Genomic DNA, 18670 nt, shown 5'->3' with positions numbered 1-18670 from the left:
TGAGTTCCAGGACAGCCAGGGCTACACAGAGAAACCCTGTCTTGAAAAAACAAACAAACAAACAAACAAAATCTATCTAATTATCTCGTTAAGGTTTCTAACACCTTATCCATATTAGGACACAGCCACCAGCCTTCATTGCATGTTGTCTCTTTAGTTTCCTTTAATCTAGAGTAGTCACCCTAAGTTTGTTTAGTTTTTATTGTTCGTGGCCCCTTTGGGGGTCAGGTGGCCCTTTCACAGTGGTCACCTAAGACCATTGAAAAACACAGATATTTACTTTATGATCTGTAACAGTAGCAAAATTACAGTTATGAAGTAGCAATGAATTAATTTTGTGGTTAGGGGTCACTGTAGCATGAGGAACTGTATTAAAGGGTCACAGCATGAGGAAGGTGGAACAGTCTGTCACTGCCTTAGAAAGTACCTTTACATTCATCTGATAGAATGAGTCACAGTCTGATTGTGTTTCATTGTTACCTTACGATTTCAGGTAAATAAACACATTGGTACAGCGTTTATCTTCTGACTGATTATGCCGAGCTTCACTTGGTTGACGTGATCTTCCAGAGGTCTACATGGCAGGGATACATTTCTCCTGGGAAAGAGATAGGCACCCTGTGGAGTGGTTCTTTGGACTGTGAGAACTGTGTTCTGAGTAGTCTTTCTCTAACAGTTTTAGCATTTATTCATGATCCTTGGTAGCTTAATCAGATGCTACATTGCTGGTGACAAGATGGGGATTTTAGTGTGTGTGTGTGTTGATGCATTATAATTCATCAATATCATGTGTATGTGTATATGTGTGTGTCTGTCTGTGACTGTGTGTAGGACAGAGAACAACTTTATGCAGTCATCTCTCTCCATCTACCCTCATGGGGGGTTCTGGGACTCAAACTCAGGAGGTCAGTGCCTTTACCTCTTGAGCCATCTTGCTGGTTCAATATTACTCTTTCTTTATGTTGTTCAAACTGTCCTGCATTTGGCCAGGAGGTGCCCCTTCCAACCAGTTCCAGTGTACTTTTGTCACATCTGTACACTGTTGGAGCATCCTTTTTCTTGCTGGTATAGTGAGATATTCTAGATTTATGTTGTGCTTTTCTTATAGTTTTGGTTGTGAGCCTAGCCTTTAATGGCTGAGCCATCTCTCCAGCCCCATTGTGCTTTTCTTATTCTTGACTTAGACCCAGCTAATTTTGTTTGTTTGTTTTGTTTTGTTTTGTTTTTAATTCCCTAGAGAGCTAAATGTTTAAATCAAGATCAGGGTGGCTGGATTTTTTTTTTTTTTAAATAGATTCATGTTAGCTTGTTTAGGTCCTCTCCATCACCCACTGGTAGATCATTTCCATTGTGGCTTTGGGAGTTAATGGTAGGAAAGGATGAAGAAGGCCATGCAGAGCAGAGACTTGGGACTGTGCACCAGAGGTGGCAGAAGGATGCTTAAGGGAGGATGGGCACTTGCCAGAGACCAATTGAGAGCACACTGGAATTCTGCCCAGGATGTCACTAGAGAGTCCGAGGAAATACTTACTTCTTGTTTTCCAGACAGATTAAAGCTCGGTTGCCCTTTTTTATATTCAGTAGCAGCAAGAAGATGTTTAACTCTTGAGCATCACACATGCTGACTCTCGGGATGCAAACGTTGAGTATTTTCTGTCAGTGTTGGGCCCGGATAGATGGGTGCGTGTTTCAGTGTCTCTTCTTTAAACGATGAAGGTTTGCAGCTTTTATTTTAAACACCCGTGAAAAGATCGAGTCTGTGAATTTGCTTGTTGATGAGAGTATTTGATCATTAGTCATCGAAAGTGCATATGTGCAGTATTTTAGACAGCAACTTTTGAAATATGAAAGCTAGGAAACTTTGGAATCATTTCCCAAATCAATCAGCACGCATTTGTTGTGATAACATCTCCAAGGAAAACCTTGACCTTGGACGGACTGATATTTCTGGAACTCAAATTTCTTTTAAAAATGTAATAGGATAATCAAAATATGTGCTTTACAACTCTTATTTTTTTTTAACATAAACTAAACATGAAGCCAGTATTTTGGCAGGGGAATCCTTGAAAATACCTTTAAAAACAAAAGTCTGAAATATGAAGGTTTTGTGTTTGTTTTCATCTATGCTAGCATCTTGGGAAGTTAAAGCAAAGACAGGGAATACCTGCTATATGCTTTGCAAGGACATGATTATTAATTATGCCCTTTAAAAATGTTCTGTAAGTTTGTAAAAAAAAAAAACCAAACCCAAACACAATCAGTAGCTTTAAAAGATATTTTTAAAGTGTATTCTTTGACAGTTTTGCCTGTGTTTTTTATGCTCTCCCAGCTGCCTCCTTTTATCCGCCCCTGCCCCTTCTGAGGTAGCTCTTGCTGCCTCTCTCCTTCAGTGCAAGTCTGCGCTCATGTCTCTTTCCATCCACAACCATTCAAGTTTAACCAGGGCTCTTTGCAATGAGTGTAGTGTAGGCTTAGCTTCTGGAGCATGGGCAACTTACCAGTTCCTGCCTTACTGTAGAAAAATGGCCACCCTTTCCCCATAGCTTCTCAGCTCTGGGGCAGGGCCTCGTGAGCCCCCTGCCTGTCAGTGCTGGAGTTTTGACTGGCTTAGATGGTGCTGGTAACCTGGGCCCTGCCCCTCCCAGCTCCTGGTGTGGTTACTACCACTTAATCCTCAGCAGTTTCTTAAGGATGAAGAGTCACTGTTAAAGCACAGCCTGGGACCAAGTGTTCCCCACCCCCACCCCCAGCAGTAGCGCTGGAAAAATGATCCAGTCACAGGTGAGGGAAGTCACCACAGGCTTGGCAGATTGCCCCGGATTGACCCTTAACTTCGGTGCATCTCCAAAGCCTAGTTGTTATGTGAGGTCATGGTGTGGGATTAAGTTTCCACACTCATGACTAAAATGTCACTGTCTACTGCATATGGATTATTTTGGCATTAGACGAATATGGTAGCACAAGCGTATCCCGGAATCTGAGAACCTAAGGCTGGAGCGTCTTGAGTTCAAGTTGAGACTGTTTCAAAAATGTTTCAATTTTTTTGTGGAGAAAATTTCAATGTTGCCAAGTTCCTCTGAACTTGTAATGAGTTAGTTACATGACCAACCTCTCTTTTCTTCCTGCTTAAAGTTTTAGGTTTGCCTCTGGCCATCTTTCCTTGCCTGTGTCTCATCTCGACCTTATTTGAAGGCAGTCTATCCAGAACACAGTGTCTTTATTCAGGACAAAATTTTGGGCACTCAGACAGCTTGGGTATAGTAAATAGTCATATCCAAGCTGAAAAAGAATCTTTCATTTGGACTTTACTAAGTCCCTGACTGTTGGAGCCAGTAAAAGCAGATTATGTTTTGGCCTCTGTAGTGGCTTTATGCACTTTAAACACCCCTGTTGGGACTATATTTGACTTTGACAGCGAAGTAGAAAAGGAGTGGAAAGACCAGGCCTCCCAGCTGGGTGGGGGCTTGACTTTCCACGACAAGGAAACTCTCTGTGCTCCTTGGTCATGGCTGCTCTCACCGGTGACATAAAAATGGGCGTCAAAGGAGAATTTCCCCCAAATTTGAAGAAAATAAAAGTCACCTTGTTCCAGTTCTGCTCTCTGTAGCCACCATGTTTTCAAATGCAATTTTTTTTTTCTCCTTCTGATTTTTTTCCCTAGGCATAATACTTTAAGTACCATAGGGATGGCTTTTGAGTGTGTTTTTTGTTGCTTGCTTTTCCTTGAGATATTTTCCCACCTCAGTCGGCATTTTACATATTTTTAAAAGTTCTTCTTTTTTTTGGCATATTTACATTTTTAACTTGTTTAAAATATTATGTAATTTTTGTTTATTTAAATTTAAAAATTATTTACAAACTTCTTTTTGTATATATCCTTTTTGTGTGTGTCTTGAAAACTTTTAAAGAAAATTCATTCTTTAAAAGTGTGTATTGATTTTTAAGGAATGAGAACTTAGCCCTTTTGGCCTTTTGGGTTCTCCTTCTTATCGATCATAGCCAAGCAGTGTGGTCAGCTAGAGTCTGCAATACCATATTCATAGTGGTCTGTTCAGAATGAAGCATTGACAGCTCACTGATGCCTCGTCTGTCTTAACATTATTAGGGGATTTCTCACAAGTAAATTTTCTCTATAACTAACCCTTAAGTATTCTTAGTAGCTATGAACATTATAAATCGAAATCCTAAAAAAAAAATTATGGTACCACGGTGATCACTTAAATATGACAAAAGATAAATCATAATTTAATCTCTCTGGATAGGCCACACGTATCCATATATGTAGTTGGCTTTGCTCACAAATATTATTAGATGTTGCTCTAAAGAACACATCCTCTGCAAACCCCACAGTGCTTATGGGGTTTGGTCACAGTGTTTAGAAAAGTGTATGGCTATTTTAAGCAAGTGAGTAAGAAATAAGTAATACAATAAGTGTGTGTGCTTCATGTGCTTTATCACCTGCCGTGTATACTGAGCCTGTGCCTTGAAGTGTTAGGACTTGTGGATTGTAGTCAATTAGGGGACAGTGGGCTATCTGAAATTACTTGGAAAGTTAGACCACCAGGTGTGGATGGGCGTGGCCGACCACACTTGGGACCCTTAGGTGGGTGTGGCTGACCATGCATGGGACCCTTAGTTAGCTCATAGGTACCTGAGGCTTGGGCTGTGCACGTTCTAGCTGTCCTTGGGTACCTGGGTGCAGTCTTTTGTGAGGAGCTAGTGTTTCTAAGAGTGAAACCACACACACACACATGTGCTCTGAACATTCCCTCGCAACATCCATAGCTGCTGTAGCAGGAACCTGCGCATCGTGTGGTGAAACAGGAAGTCCAGCAGACTGGCATGCGCAGTCCCCCATCCCCATCTGGGTAGAATTCCTGTGCTAAAAGCATGTGGAGGACAATCTGACATAAGAATAACAGTACGTAAATGTTGACTATAACGGTGACAGTAATATAAACGATGCTTACGTTGGTATTTAGGGAGTGGCTGCTGTTTGGTGGTTGTGATGGCCCAGCAACCTGTCTCTTTCTGGCCCACTGATTTCTCAGGGTCTTGTGGCTTATACCTGCATTTATTATGCATCTTAGGTCATCTAATGCAAGGCCTAGATGGGAGCACCACCAGAGGAGGGTACAGACTTTAGGCCTTAGGTTACTTGTGGCTTCTGTATGTTGTGCTAATTAATGTTTTATTACTTATTTATCTCCTTGTACAGTTGCTGGAGAACTAACTTACGTGTTAAGCGAATGTAAATTTTTTACATTGTTTGTTGTGAGTATGTATGTATGTATGTCCATGCACATGTGCCATAGCATACATGTGGCGGTCAGAGGCCAACTTGTGGAGGTTGTTTTTCTTCTCCCACTATGTGTATCCTGGGTGGTGACATCAGGTCACCTGGCATAGTGTCAAGCATCCTTACCCAGTGAGCTGCCTCACTGGCTCTAAGAGAGGTGAATCATGCAGAATTTTTGTGTTTCCTGTTTTCACAGAAAACATCGAAAACTGTCCTTTTCACACCCATAGAAGTGAAGGGTGCTCAGACACATGCGCCCAAGGAACGTTTCGAAAGCCTCCATTTTCTTTAGGTTTTCTTTAGGTTGTTACTGCTCACTGCTGTTTATAGCCTTCTGTGTTCATGGGATGCTCACCTTGAAGGGGATTGATTGTCAAGTGTGATTTCAGAAGACCCTCTCTCCTATCCCAAACACAGTATGGTTAGATGTGCAGATCCCCAGAAAAATGTTTTTTTAACTTGATCAGTTGCCAAGAGTCCTTGAGAGTTCCCGCTTAAGAAACGTTGATAAGATAATGGGTCTAATGCTACCTAGACTTAGAAAGCCCTGTTAGTGTGTTGTGAACAGAATTAGCATGTGCACATCATTATTTCACATCCAGTGAAACCACACTTTTAATTATGCAGAAATACTCTGAGAATCAGCAGGAGCATTTTGATTTATAATTTCTAATTTGACTTGGAATTTAAAATTTTTCCCTTCTACAGAATTTGTACTTATATTTGGACTGTCTGACCTCCTTGCATGATTGTTATTAATTAGCAGACTCTGTGGAAAGAGAGAGCTTGCCTTTTGATCTTTGTACCAAAGATCTGGAAAAAGAGAAGTCACTGTTCACTCTCATTTTAACGTTCTGCGCTACTTCTCTCAGAATGGCCGAGGTGGGTCTGTGGTTTTTCTGGTTTTATTCATGGCATAGTCAATTTTATTTGCTTTTAATGGGTTTTAGTTAGGACGGGTGTCAGGAGACTTTTAAAAAGAAACTTTCAAGTGATGAGATCTAGACTGTCTGTGTTGTCTCATTTGTGTTTTACAGATACGCATGTACACATATACAGAACAGGCATATGTATGTGACATGTGTGTGTGAATGCAGGCATGTGTGTGCTACTGCACATGTGTAGAGGTCAGAGGACAATTTTGGACATGGGTTCTCTTCATCTCTTTGACTGTGTGGTCCAGTGAGTGAACCCAGATTCTCAGGTTTGCCCAGCAATAGCTTTTACTACCTGAGCCATCTTGCTCAGAGTAGAGGAGTAGAGGCTGGCCATGAGCCCGTGGGGGATGGGGGGAAGAAATGAGGAGGGAAGGAGGAAGGGTCAAGGGGACAGAACTGGAGCAAGGAGGCAAGAGAGCAAGAGTGGAAAGAGAATTTTTAAAAAATAGAATCCTCATACATAAAATCAAACATCATAGGTTTTATTATGTTTACTATAAACTTTATTATTAAATTGTGTATTGCCTTAAGTAATGATGATAATAAAGTAAGACTATTAATTATGAGGCTTACTTAAATATGTGTATTAATATTTCTATGTATATATGCCCATATGTTGTATATATACATGAATGTAATTTCTAATTCTAATTACTTTCAAATTTCTAAATACAAATCCATCAGAAAATAAGAACTTTGAAAGTTTTCACAAAAATGTTTTTTTTTCTTTCTTTTTTTTTTTTGTTAAAGTGAAATATTTGCAGTAGTGAAATAATGTTGTTGGGAAATACAAAATTATAGGAATTTATTTAGTTGAATATTGTATAATTACATATTAGTTTTCAAAGGACCCCCTTTGTGTTGTATTTTTATTCTGTCATGGGAGAATATTCACAAGAGGATTGTGATGGAAGGCACCAATTCATCTGTAGAAATGGAATGAAAAGACAAAAAGATAATTTTCTGGGTTTTAGGATCTAGGCCTTTGCAGTGGTGTCTTTGTCAGAAGACACTGTTCCCAGAAAGCAAGGCACTTACACCGTTCCCCAAAGAATTTAGCATTTCTTTAAAATCCAGTGCAGTCTCTTGTGAAATAATTTTCCTTCCCTTATTCCAAAATACTCCCTTTTGGGACACATTGTGGTATTGTTGTGAAAGTTTTATTCTATTTTGTAGAGGCAAGTATCTGTGGACTTGGGTTCATAGTGGCAAGCTAAAGACATCCCTTGTGTTACCAGAGGGACTGTATCAAAAGATTCCTGCTTAGTACTAAGCTTTGTGATGTGAGGGGACATGGTATGCATGGCAGCATGTTCGCAATTACTCTTAGATTAAAAACAAAGGCTGCCTCAAAGCAACAAGAACATGAAGGCTTCCATCCAGAGAGGACCCACTCATGAAGCAAGGCCTGGGACTACTTACAAAGAGGCTAACGGGAAAGGAGCAGGGTGGGGGAGGAGCCGTTCATTTTCAAATTTATTAATGTCATAAGCACCTTCTTGAGATTACTTTGGAAACTATAAGAGGTAATCAAGCATACGGCCAGTTCTTTTGGAGGAAATTAAACAGCCTAAACAAATCTTCCATTTAAAAAACAAAAAAAAAAACCAAAAAAAAACTTTTCTGGCTGGGTGGTGGGAGTGAGTGGGAAGGATGGCGCTTGCCTTTAATCCCAGCACTCAGGAGGCAGAGGCAGGTAAATCTCTGAGTTCAAGGCCAGCCTGGACTACTGAGTGAGTTACAGGACATCCAGGGCTACACAGAGAAACCCTGTCTCCAAAAAACAAATGAAACCAAACCATCACCACCCCCCCAAATCTCTTCTTTTATATTCAACATTTGTTAATTACATGTATTTTATTTTTGAAGAATTTTTAAAATTGCTTTGTATTATTATGTATGTGGCGGGATGGGGGCTGGGAAGTGTGTGTGCCGTGGGAAGCATGTAGAACTTAGAGGACAACTTCTGAGTGTAGGTTTTCTCTTTCCGTTGTGTGCACCTCAGGGATCAAACTCAGGTCGTCAGACTTGGTGGCAGACATCTTTACCCACTAAGCCATCTTGCTCGCCCACAGATCTATTTTCAATGCCTTTCTTGTCTAGTGGAACGTGGTGGCATGCCCGTAGTCCCGGCCCTCCGTCGGAGGCCGAGTCGGGAGGTCTGGGAGTGAGGCCGAGCCTGGACTAAGTAGAGCAGACTCGAGTCCAAGAAAGAAAACAACAGTGGACCCAAGTTAGAGGAAGATCTTCTTGGTTTCAATGTTTGACTTAATTACTGGAGAAGGAGCCTGTCTTGGTGACAGATGGAGACATGCTCAAAACATCGCCACAGGCTCTTTGAAAAGAAGCAAAAACAAAGTTGTTCTGCTATCCTATTTAATACATATATGTCTATTTTATGTCAATAATAATAATAACAGTATATGCTACGCATTGTCTAAGAACCTGCATTTCCCATGAAGCTACAAACAATGCCCATGTTAACAAACATTAACCGTGATACCATTTTTAATGCAAGGGAAACATGTTGGATCTCAGCCTCTGTCTGCTTGAAGGCTGCCCTGGCCTTCAGAAAGAAGCATAATCATGGGAGCTGCTACTTTATTGAGAGTAGGGTTTATATTCTAAAATTCCTACCATGTTTACGATAACAAGACACATTCTCACCAGGAGGCTTGCAGAACTAAGTATGTGGTCAGAACTTGGTCACTGTGTGGCACATGTCTATTTCTTTAGCATCTTCTGCAGTCCCTTCATCATGTGCTTCCGCTCTGCTACCCTTAGCGGTATTTCTGGACATGTTAGAAGTCTACCAGTGCATTTCTCTCTCCAAACACACCAGCTGTCTGCAATAAAGCAATGGCAGCCAAGGAACATTTGGCCAGTGGTGGGACGTACTTTTCTCACGGAGCAACTCGCAATCGGCATTGAACAGAGAGGTAAAAGGTTGTATACACCTTGCATGATTTCTCAACTTTCAGTGAATTTGTAAGCAAATATTTGTTGACCCACTATTAAATGCCAGGTATTAGGTAAGGAGTCCATTATTCATAAAGTCCATAAAGTATGGGTTTCAAATTCAGACACCAAATAACGTTTGTTTAGCATGGACCACCCAACAAGTAGCACACTGGATGTTCTTCAGTGAGACATTTTACTACAAATCAAGTGGCATTCATGGACTCATACCCTCTGCACTGAGTCAGGAATTGAACATCTCTGTCCTTTTAAACGCTCATGTCTCTTGATATTATTTTCTTAAGTGTTTCATGTCTACTACTGTGTGAGTGTGAGTGTATGCGTGGTGGGGGGGTAATTTAAACATGGGATTGATAAACTAAATGCAATTAATTCCAGGCACACATACATACATGACTATGTATAAAGTGAGGTCATACATTTTTCAAGTAGGATCACTATTAGTTCAAGTGATTCAGGCTGTGGGAATGGGCTTGTGGCTCATTAGGATTTTAGGGGAAGAAGCACCTTATCTAGATGGAAACCACTTTTACTTATGTACCTTTCAGTGGGCAATGGTCGCTAGCTTCTAGGCTGGGATGTAACAATGTTGTATGCCGTGCCGTGTCGTGCCATGCCGTGCCATGCTGTGCCAGCCCTCAGCTGTTTTGAAGACCAAATTTGCGCTGTCTCCTAGCTTCTGTGTCTCCCTCAGCACAGCACACCTTGGAGACTCTGCCCTGAATGTCCTAGGAGAGCAGGAAGCGGTGGCTTTTACGAGAATGGAAAATGCTACATTTGCTCAGTGTTCTCGGGGTTTTAGAGATGTCAAGTTTCCTATATCTACCAAGGGATTGACAGTGAACCGAGATGGGAAGTAGCCTCAGGGGAGGGCTAGCTTGTCTGTGCTGCCATCGGTGAAGGGGAAGGGAACGTTATATAGGTGTCTGAGCTCAGGGGTTCTGGAAATAGAAGACAAGAAGCTCCTAACTCCCATGGGTCACTGAGGGCCCCAAGGAGAGAAACAGTGCCAGAGTGAGCCTCAGAGAACATGGCCGTTTCCCCACCAGAAAATCAACTCAACAGCGGCCAGTGCCAGATTTCCTTTCTCCCATAGATTAGAGTTTGCACAAGGATCACATTTCTTCATGTTGAGATTTCTCTAGGATAGATTATTGGACAAAGCAGTGCCATTGGATGGACTCACCAGATCTTATTCTTCTACTCTGCGGCATTTCCATTTTTGCTCTTTTAAAGCAAAAACTTTATCTTTCGTATGCATCATTGACTGGGGAAAAAAAGCAAGTTGCGACCCCTTAGCACTCATGTGACACCAGTGTGGTAGTGCAGGCCTGTGGACCTGAACCCTTGGAGAAGAGATAGGAGGACCCCTGAATTCACTGGCCAGTCTAGTCAATCAGTGAGCTCCACATTCACTAGAGACCCTTTCTCACAAAATACGTGGGGAGTGGTAGAGGATGACCCTCAATAATGAGCAACACACACTCACACACACATATATGCACACGTATGCATGCATATACACACATGCACATGCAGTCACACACATGTACATGCACGCAAGCATACACACACGCACAAAGAGCCAGCCAGCCAGACAGACAGACAGACAGAGCTGTCAATACTTGTGGACTATAAAAACCACTATTAGGTTGCTTTCCTCCATTGTTTGATTCCTGTCTGTCTTAGGGTTTCTATTCCTGCACAAACATCATGACCAAGAAGCAGTTGGGGAGGAAAGGGTTTATTCGGCTTACATTTCCACATTGCTGTTCATCACTAAAGGAAGTCAGGACTGGAACTCAAGCAGGTCAGGAAGCAGGCGCTGATGCAGAAGCCATGGAGAGATGTTCCTTACTGGCTTGCTTTCCCTGGCTTGCTCAGCCTGCTCTCTTATAGAACCTAAGACTACCAGCCCAGAGATGGTCCCACCCACAAGGGGCCCTCCCCCCTAGATCACTAGTTGAGAAAATGCCTTACAGCTGGATCTCATGGAGGCATTTCCCCAACTGAAGCTCCTTTCTCTGTGATAACCCCAGCCTGTGTCAAGTGGACACACAAAACCATCCAGTACACTGTTATAAAACAAAACAAAACAAAACAAAACAAACAAACCACTCCAGCCTGCTGTAACTGGGTAATCCTTTAATGCATCAATAAAGAAAATAAGGTCGGATTATACACTTTTCTCCTGTCCGTGTAAACTAATTGTTGTCTCCTGTCCTGAAAGGCAGAAGTTAAACTATTCCTTTCATGTTGAAGAGCCGGCCGACTCCAGTTGTATATTGCCAGAGCTTGATGCATATCTGTTGCATAAATGAACTCCAGCTTTGGCAAATTAGATTTTGATAGTTGCATTTTGTTCTGGAGATGCAGAATAGAATGGCAGATAATTTCATTCAGCAAGGTTTTACATAAGTTGTTTATGCATCTCACAAGTACCGTAGAGCCTTGCAAGCTGGATCTCGTTTATTGATAAGAAAAGTAGTCTTAGAATGTAGTTAGACAGCATAATCAAGGTCACATGGCTATCAAGTGTCAGGGGATTCGATTTGGGGTTTTGATTGTCTCCTAACAGCTAGCATAATGGGGTTGCTTTTACATGCTTGTGCGTGTGTGTGTGTGTGTGTGTGTGTGTGTGTGTGCGTGCAGAGATTCCAATCTTTGGTCCCATCACTTGAATCCAAACATTTTTACCCGTGACCCACCTCTCCAGCTGGGAATGCTTTTAAAGATGCAATATTAAACAGGGTCAAGATCTTGAGGAATTGATCTACTGAGCCATAGCCCCTCAATTGTCATGTACTCAGCAGGTGTTAAGGTGTTAAGTGGGTGTTTGGTGCTAGGTGTTCTGCAAGGTGCTGACAATTCCCCAGTGAGTAAGACTTACAGCTGGTCCTTCACCAAGATCTACGGGGAAAGAAGTTTCAGGAAAGAGGTATTACATACTGTTCCCCCCCAAAGGCTACGGCATCTTGGTTCAGAGAACTTCGAATGTTGTTTACTGTGTGGAAACAGACTTTCCATTATTTTGAGTCAGGCCATAAAATAAACTGGAAAACCATGCACTCGCTGTGGCTTCATCTCCTCACGGGAGGTCTGGGTGATGCTTGTCTCTGAGATGTAAAATGTCTGGCAGACAAATAACTTATGGACAGTTCTCTGGAGAGGAGAACGTTTTATCCAGCTCTGAGCACCCCATTTAATTGGCGTAACTCAGCCTGCTGCTGGGTATACAGCTGGTGCCTGGCAACTGGTTCTGGCGACTCAGCGATGGGAGTAAAATAAGGAAAGCAGAGGAGAGAAAGAAAACTCACAGGTTGGGGAAGGAGTGTAGGCTGGACCAGGGTGGTGGCAGACAAACCAGAAGAGAAGAAGCACAGACAGATGGTGACATGTGATGGTAGACTTTATATGTACAAACCATGTTTAAGCCTAGGGTGGGCAGGGCAGTGGTCAGCTGGGAACACCATTGGCTTTCAGTACTTCGGAGAGACTGCAGCTTTTCTTTACTTTCTAGAGTGGCTCTTCGAATTTCCTGCCTATGCAGGAGCCTCTCAGCCCCCAAGCTAGACACTATGCTCTTTATACTAGTTTTCCCAGCTTCTGCTGCGGAGGATAGTGTGTGGTTTCTTAGTACACTGGTTGGCCATGCGGGTCATGCAGTCCTAGCCGCCCTTGCTCTTCCGGTATAATTTTTTGAACCTGCTTTAGATGATAAGTTCAATGGATCCCCACTAATAGAGCATGTGTAGTGCTCCGTATCCTAAAATCTTTATGGCGTTCAGACAACTAACACAATGTGAATGTATTGTCGGTACAATGACATCAGAATGGTTTCTGATATCATGTAACAAGTAGGAAAAAAACAAAAGAAGATGCTCAGAGCTAAGAGAGTCAGATGTGGGGGAGAATCAGTTGTTTAAAAAAGAACTGTAATTGCAGCTGGTTGCTGGCAGAACCATCAAGAAAGGGCATCTAAAGGTTACGGGATGATGGGTTGTGTGTAGGAACTCAAACGCCCTCCTCGAAAGCCTGATTCCCGGTTTTCATTGAGTCTCAGTCTTCCCTTGCCAATGCTGTTCTACTGCAGATGCATTTCAAAGTAGAACATTAAAAAAATAATAATTATGTTTTAGAACAAAGGTTTTGTCAGGTTCAAAGAAATGACTGGAGGGAAAATAGTTAAAATTAAAAATTCTCCTGAATTTTACATTAGCTATATCTTTTGTTGGGGTTCGTGTTAGCACTTTAATCCCATGAACTGTCTAGTGACTCCATGAGCTTTCATAGAGTATACGCTGGCTTTTTTTTTTTTTCCTCCGAGTTAATAATGTTGAATTGCCCTTATAGTTCACATACATGGCTGTGAGCTTTTGTATTTAGGTAATGCTTAACAGAATTTGCAGTATAGGGGCTAAAGAGATGGCTCAGTGGTTGTACGAGCAGTGGCTGCTTTTCCATAGAACCCAGGTTCGATTCCCAGCACTAACATGGTGGCTTACAACCATCCGGGACTCTATTCCAGGGATCTGACACCTTCTTCTGGCCTCCTTTTGTGGTCACTACATGAGCACAGACATAAAACAGGCAAACACTCGCAACACACAATGTAACAATAGATCTTTTAAAAAACATTTCAGTATCAGATTTTTTAAATTGGATTAAGCAGGTGTGTTTGATTAGCATTTTCCATCTTAATATTTTCAATTCAGAGATGTATTCATCTTCAGGTCCTATACTTACTTGTCCCCTGAGGTGTTGTCTTCGAAAGCTGATTAGACTTCTAGAGAAAGGGACAGTTTCTAGATAATCCTGAAGTCCTGATCACCTTGAATTAAGTTTTGATTTAGCCCTTGGCTATTTGTGAAAGGGTCCTTCTCCTGACTTTCTAGCTTGTACAAATATCTGCTGCTCAGCTTCCAACAGTATGCTTCTTAATTCCCAAATCTGCAAAAAATATTACATCCAGTATTCTACTAGGCTCAGGATGGAGAGATGCACAACTGTTGGAAGAGTGAGTGCGACGGGAGATCACTAACAGGCAGTCTCTAGTAATCTGAATAGATGCCGGCTGTCAACAATTCTGAATGGTCAGCATGCCCGACCCCCACCCACCTGAATGCCAGCTGACCTGACCTGAGTCATCAGTGTCTAGCTTTCTTTTTAGCATAGGCTTGTTTGCAGGCGATTCTGAGGTTTTTCCCAGTTAAATGAATGACTCTTTTCTGTGATGATTGGGGAAGGAAAACACTTATATGCTGAAGCAAGCCTGGACTCTGCGCTTGACTTCTGTCCCAAAGGGTCCCCATCCCCTGGGGGCCATGCCAGTCATGTTGCCGGGCATTTCCATTTTCCATTCCAATCCTCATCTGGAAACAAGTTTTTAATCCCCCCCCCCCCCCGCAAGAAGCTGGGTTTCATGACTTAACAAGATTTAGAGTCTAAAGTTATAGGCCTAGATCCATCCTTAGGTAGGCTTTCAAGATCCCATACTTATCAGGTCTCTAGGCTAGACCACCTGATTCTACCCACAGAAGAGACTGTCACAAGATAAAGAATCTAGGCAGCAAAGAGTTGGGGTGCTGCAGAGCAGGGAGAGGACATCCGGCTTCCTTTTTTGAAGTCTCCCCTTGCTGGCTCCCACTTCATACCTGAGATCTGCCTCATCCCTGAATGGTTGACAGTAGGAACTCCATCTCACGTGGACCACCCCACTGCTGTCTGTATGGATGGGATAGCAGCGGCAACAGTCCACAAGCCAGTATGAATGTAGAAGCATCCCATGCGCACCCTTCCTAGGAGAGAGGTGAGTTAGTTTAATCATGTTGGAGATATACGACGTTAACAAATCCTCAAAGAACTGTTTCGCTCATTAGCTACCAGTAGGCGAAGGTGCGGAACTCAGACTAGTATTGAGGAAGGTGGGCCGCATGGGAAGTGGCTGTGTTGTCCAGGTTTTGCCATCTGTTTGCATGGCCAGTAACCATACAATTTTTCAAAAGAGAGAATGTGCATAGAGTTCAGTTTCTGCAAGAAGCATTTGGGGTTTTGGATAGGAATTATATTGAATTCACAGTTCATTGGGTAGTACTGGCATGTAATTAATATGAAGTCTTCTAATCTATGCACATACTCTCCCTTTCCATTTGTTTGCCTCTTCCTCAATTCCTTTTGATCATGAAGTAATAGTTTTTAGATCAGGCTTCCCCCTGTATAAAAAAAAAATTATTTGTTGTTATTATATAGAAATACAACTGATTTTTGCATATACATTTATTTCATATCCTGCAATTTTGCTGAATTCATTCATTCTTCTTGATACAGGCATGTGTGTGTGTGTGTGTGTGTGTGTGTGTGTGTGTGTATTGTGGCTCTATTCATAATAGCAAGGAAGCAGAATTACTATAGACTCCCATCAGCAGATAAATGATGGAACACTTACATATTGGAATCTTATTAGGCCACAAATAAACCTGAAATGGTGAAATCCACAGGAAAATAGACAGCTGTAGAAGTGATTATACTAAATGAGGTGACTCAGACCCAGAAGGACACCTGCTGCCCTCTCCTGTGTGTGGCTCTTTGCTTTTAATGTTTACATGTGTGATGTGACTGTGACCATTGGTTATGACACTAAGTGGGGACCATAAGTGGGAAAGAAGAGGTTTGGAGGAGGAGGGGTGATATGGCACAGGCAACTGGAAGCAGGAAAGGCAGCTACTTCTGTGGGAGGTGCCAAGGGGCGTGGAGGAGAATAGTAGAGATGATAACCAAAGGTATATATGCAAATGCCATGGGGAAAACTTTACATTATATACTCACTTAAAAAATAAAAATTGTAAAACATGCAGGCAGACTGGGGGTGGGGTGGGGGAGATAGCCCAATTGGTAAAGTAACTGCTGTGTTAGTGTGATGGCCAACATTTGGATCCCCTAATACCCAAGCTGAGCCCTCTGGAGCAGCCAAAGGAGGAGACAGGACTACTCCTAAAGCTGGCCAGATACTGGAGCCAATCCGTGCGCTCCAGCTGTAGTGAGAGACCTTGTCCTAACAGATTAGTGATGTAGGAGACACCAGCACTGACTTCTAGTCCCTGCATGCACACTCACACACACACACACACACACACACACACACACACGCACGCACACACCATGCGAGTATGACACGAACTCATCTGGACAGCTGTGGAGTGAAACTGTCTCCTGGCCATTAGATATTTCAAGAGGACTCACAGCACAGGGAGAATATAGAGAAGATGGCCTGGCAGTTGATGGCATTTGAAGTAGGATTTACATCACCATCCTAAATAAAATTGTCCCCTGCCCCCAAGAATGATTTTTTAGCCTGACTGCTCTGACTGAGGAACTGGTCTGATCTCTTGGCAAGTCTTTAAGGGAAATACCACAGTAAAGAAACTGGAATGTATTCACTGAGTTTGTTTGGTTTATTTATTTATTTAAATTTATTTGTTCTGTAAACTCTTTATGGAGTGTGTATTGTTTTTATTTATTTATTTAAATGTATTTGTTCTGTAAACTCTTTATAGAGTGTGTATTGTCTTGTGCAATGAACAAAAATTAGCTGTTCTTTGTCACAAAGTCAGTTTCCAGGGACAAACGGTTACCAGAGTCTTTCTCTGTGACCTCATTTCTATTAATGTTATTAAGGCATTTGACACTTGTACGAAGCCCGTTCGGTCGTCACATCCATGGTTTATTCTGAGATGCCTCTCTGCGCTTCCAGCTTGATCTGCAGAGTGCGTGCCCTTAGCCTATCTGCAGATACGTTGTCTGGGTTCAGTGTTCTCACCCTTGGAAGTGAAGGTGCTGCCGTGCCCCGCGCTGAGGAGTGCAGCTCTTCGGCAGTGTTGGTGGCTCCCAGCTGAACATAAATCTCTGCTCGTCTCTCGGTCTGTATTTCTATCGTCACGTGAACTTCTTGACCACCGGTTCCAAATTGCCTCATTTCAAGGAAAACTGAGCCTAAGCAGAAAAGCAAAGAAAAACGTGCTTCCTCGCCCGTTGCTTCTCCCTGGCTAGCAGGGAACAGGGAGGGGCTCCTCCCATTGTATGCAGTTCACAGTGCGTCATGTGCAGTCCATCAGAGTTCAACCTGGGAGTGTGATGATTAATGGGATATTTACCCACCAGAGATATAGGAGGCAAAGACTAGAGAACTATGAAAAAAACAAACTTCTTTAACTTACAGCATGCCAGAAACAGCCTCATTTGTATATTAAACATGACCTTTCCCCTCGGTCCTCTGTTCTGCTCTGGAATTTTAAGCACCACAAACATTTCCTGCCTTTAGCTGCCCTTCTGTCCCTGTGCCTTCTAGGCAGTACAGAAGCCAGGCTTCACACCTAGAAACCTCGGAGACTGCCTGAGGGCTTGAAGAAAAGAGGAAATTTATTGATGACCCCCAGTAGGCTCTGGATTAGAAAACTGTACAACCAGCCTATTGCCCAATCCATCTATTGCGGTTCGTTCTCTGTAGGGTTGACAGTACTGAATACTGATGTTTATAGTGCCAACCCATGTGGACCAGACACCCCAAGCCAACCATGTCTCTTCAGCTCTTGCTGCCTCTGGGCACTGGGTATTGCTGGAGCTCCTGTCATGATGATTGCCTGCTGCTATAGGTGGCCTCTTCATACCTGTGACTCCAGATTCCTGCTTGGTGTAATGCTGAGTCATGTACTCATGTCTTAGTTGCAAAGGACTCTGGGAAGATGAGTACCTGGCCATTTTTTATTTTATGTTCATAAATACGTCTCTTAGCAAAACTCACATAATGAGGAACTCTGCATATATGGAAATGGGGTTCAAATGCTGTACATTCTCTCTTCTTTGCTCATCGGATGAGAACCCCTGAAAGATGCTGCACTGGGGCTTCGTAGAAGAGGAGATAGGACACAGCTGGGATATTTATACATCTGAAACAAAGATGGCTGACTTTAAAAATTACATTGATTGGTTCTTGTTGATATGTCTGTCACACAGAGACAATGGTGCATATATGGAGGTCAGAGGGCAACTTGTAGGAATCAGTTCTCTCCCCTATAAATGGGTTTTGGAGCTTGAACTGAGGCCATCAGACTGGGTGGCAAGTGACTTTACCCACTGTGAACTGTCTTGCCTGAGGGCACTGGTGTCCGAGGGACCCTTTGCTTTTGCCCTGTGCTAACTGGTAACAACTGGGGGGACTGGTTATATTTGACTCCTCACTGTTTTCCCCAGAGTGCTAAAATGAAATAAATTGATTTAGCAGCTTGCTTGATCAGAAGAAGCTAATTAAGATTTATTTGTGTGCCGGGCGTGGTGGCGCACGCCTTTAATCCCAGCACTCGGGAGGTAGAGGCAGGCGGATTTCTGAGTTCGAGGCCAGCCTGGTCTACAAAGTGAGTTCAGGACAGCCAGGGCTATACAGAGAAACCCTGTCTAAAAA

At 42.6% G+C, this 18670-nt stretch overlaps 1 protein-coding gene across 12 annotated transcripts in view; it reads left to right on the top strand.

The window, feature by feature from the left end:
- Window positions 1–18670, top strand: part of Apbb2 (amyloid beta precursor protein binding family B member 2) — a 324110-nt gene that overhangs the window by 99565 nt on the left and 205875 nt on the right. The window contains exon 1 of one of the 12 annotated variants that reach the window (XM_029545064.1): window positions 6133–6181. The exons of the other annotated variants lie outside the window; for them this stretch is intronic. The gene's annotated coding sequence lies outside the window, so the exon portion shown is untranslated. Of the gene's footprint in view, window positions 1–6132; window positions 6182–18670 lie in introns of those variants that run through there. 12 annotated transcript variants of the gene reach the window in all.

The sequence above is a fragment of the Mus pahari genome, chromosome 13, assembly GCF_900095145.1.
Source record: "Mus pahari chromosome 13, PAHARI_EIJ_v1.1, whole genome shotgun sequence".
In the NCBI taxonomy this organism is placed as follows: Eukaryota; Metazoa; Chordata; class Mammalia; order Rodentia; family Muridae; genus Mus; species Mus pahari.
This window is presented reverse-complemented; position numbering and strand designations above follow the sequence as displayed.